Below are 3,329 nucleotides of genomic sequence, written 5' to 3'. Positions count from 1 at the left end.
CTCCTAAACATTCTATGCTTGATGTCACATCCTGTTTTTTTGAGTATCACCATACATATATGGCATTAATCCATTTAAATCTTACAATGAAGCAGTTGACATCTTACATAAATTTTGAGATGCCTTGCCTGTGGGAGAATTCAGGTCGTGTTGGTTGTAGGACTGGGGCCCTTAGCTCCTAAAGACCACAGACAACTCCATTTAACATCATGAGCTTTTATTCCTATAAGATCAGAATAAGAATGTCTCTTTTCTCAGGAAGGGCCCAGTTCCTCTTTAAAGAGGTTTAATCACTTGATTAAACCAAGCCAACTCAGGTTAATTCCCTCTAACTCAAAACCAAGTGATAAACTGGCTCCAGCTAATGTGAAGCACTACCTACATCAAAAAAGAAAAAAAAAAAAATCCCTTTACCTCTGGCATAAACTAAACCTAATTACACTCACATAAGGGTATATAGCTCAGGTTGCAAATCTGGAGAGTCATCGTAGAATTTTACCTACCACAGGGCACTTGAGTGGCTCAGTTAATTAAGCATCTCCACTCTTGATTTCAGCTCAGGTCATGATGTCAGGGTCATCAGATTGAGCCCTGCATCTGGCTCCACACTCAGCATGGAGCCTGCTTGGGATTCTCTCCCTCTCCATTTGACCCTCCCCCTGCTAAAACTCTCTTTATATATAAATAAGTAAATAAAATCTTAAAAAAAATTATCACAACTCCCTATACAATAAGATACCTGGTATTTTTAAATACTAAGTGAAATATACCCTTTTGGCTAACCAATCAGGTCTATCAATAATGACAATGACTATAATAGTCACAGTAGGCCAGATTATGCCACATTAAGAAATGAAGAAAAAGAAGAAGAAATCTGAAAGGCGACTGGATGAACAAAACAAAGGTTAATTTACTCACTATATGTGTCCAGTGTGGGCCCTTCACTTCATACTAATTCATAGATCCAGGATGACAGAGATTTTATTTACCATTTTGTAGCTACATTATGTACCCCCTTCTCTTGCAGCCCTGATAATTCTTATTGATTTTACCTCTTGGGTATCTGTCCATTTCATGTTCTTTTCCACCTACTAGAATTTTTATTTATTTATTTATTCATGAGAGACATACAGAGAGAAGCAAAGACATAAACAGAGGGAGAAGCAAGCTCCTGCAGGGAGCCCAATGCGGGACTCAATCCCAGGACCCGAGATCATGACCTGAGCCAAAGGCAGATGCTCAACCACTGAGCCACCCAGGTGCCCTCCATCTACTAGAATTACCCCAAAATTATTTTGCTTCTTTTCTCCTGACTTACAATCTATCTTCAATTTAGCAGATAGAATGAGCCTTTTAAAAAATTTGTCATATCATGTCACTCCTTTATTCAAAACTCTCTTAAATGCTTCCCATTCACTAGAGGAAGGGTCAACATTCTGGAGCTTCCACTTCTGTAACAGCAGTATGAGGAGGGAAAAAGTGCTCAAAACAGCTTTAATGAGCCTTAAAATACCCCAAAAGTATTTTTTTTCTAGTTTGATTCTTGAAGTACTTGTTATTCCATAGAGTGAAAAGGGTTACAGTTAATGGAGAAAGTGAGTGAAAATTCAGTCATTTTCATTTAAGAAAATTGTAAAACATACTGCCAGGTGCTTTATCTCTTTCTCTCCATTGGCAGTTTTACTTTATTGTCATAATATAATGTTGTTTTGGGGCATGAATAGGATGTCAAAGGACATTATTCTCCAAGAATAATATTTGTCTTTCTGTCTATGTACATTAATCAGAACTATAGTAGACTCACTTTTTCCTTTTTCAAATTAGCAGTTACATATGGACTGTGCTGCATCAATTCCAAAATGAATGTAGAGAAGATGAAAAACTAGATGGAACATAGGTTAAAAAAAAAAAGCAAGATTAAGATAGATAAACAGAAGAAACAATGAAAATGACAGAAGGCTAGGGAAAAGAAACCAAGAGATGATTGCTACAGAATGAAGTAAAAAACCTGGCCAATCAATGTAAAAGTTGTAGCTCGAGTCTGCCAGGGTTTTGGCAAGAGCACACTGTAGATATTTTATACATGGGAGGGACAAGATTTCCTTATAGTGTTTCTAAAGTCCTACCATGTCTCTCATTTAGCCCATTTCCAAAGACTGCATGTGCTATTGAAATGCTTCCAAAATTAGTTATAAAGTAGTAGTTGCTCCCGTGTAATAAGAACGCATACAATGATATTTATGGGCATATTCAGAAATAATAAATTTCTCTGTAAATTGCTTAGACTTTAAGGTGCATTCCAACAGTTTTCTATCATTTATATGTCAGTGAAAGAGAATTCAAAATGTAATAGACTTTAAAAAGGTATGAGTATAACTGTTTAAATAAATAAAGATATGTAATTTAATTTTCTAACTAAAAAATTGTATTTCCTGGGATCCCTTAGTGGCACAGCAGTTTAGCGCCTGCCTTTGGCCCAGGGCACAATCCTGGAGACCCGGGATCGAATCCCACGTCAGGCTCCCGGTGCATGGAGCCTGCTTCTCCCTCTGCCTGTGTCTCTGCCTCTCTCTCTCTCTCTGTGACTATCATAAATAAATAAAAATTTAAAAAAACTTATAAAAAAATAAAAAAATAAAAAAATAAAAAAAATGAAAAATTGTATTTCCTTAGAAGCATTCAGAATGTCAACCACACTGCTGCAACTTTTTTGCATAAGCTTCATCAGAGACAACTGTAAATGAAAAAACAAAAACAAAAACAAACTGCCATCCTCATATATAACTAATTTGTGGTGGGCACCAACCTGGACCTGCTTTAAAGATCCGGGACAGGGGATCCCTGGGTGGTGCAGCGGTTTGGCGCCTGCCTTTGGCCCAGGGCGCGATCCTGAAGACCTGGGTTCGAATCCCACGTCGGGTTCCCGGTGCCTGGAGCCTGCTTCTTCCTCTGCCTATGTCTCTGCCTCTCTCTCTCTCTCTCTCTCTCTCTGTGACTATCATTAAAAAAAAAAAAAAAAAATTAAAAAAAAATAAAGTAAAGTAAATATCCGGGACAATTTATAACTCCCATTTTAGTCCCAGGCAAAGTTACTGGCTACTGAGAATACCACTAGGAGAGGGCTCTCTAAATTCCATAGTGTGTTAGCCATAAAAAAAAAAAAAAAAAAAAAAAGAAAGAAAGAAAAAGAAAAAGAAAGATACTGTACTCTTTAAAAACAAATCTTACACAGTCTTCCATTTCATTTTTTTTTCTTTAAAAAGAATAAGTTGCGCACAGGGTGCTTAAATACTTTATTGACAAGAGAAAAAATCTATCCTAGAACCAAC

The sequence above is a fragment of the Canis aureus genome, chromosome 1 (genome assembly GCF_053574225.1).
Source record: "Canis aureus isolate CA01 chromosome 1, VMU_Caureus_v.1.0, whole genome shotgun sequence".
Taxonomy (NCBI): domain Eukaryota; kingdom Metazoa; phylum Chordata; class Mammalia; order Carnivora; family Canidae; genus Canis; species Canis aureus.
This window is presented reverse-complemented; position numbering follows the sequence as displayed.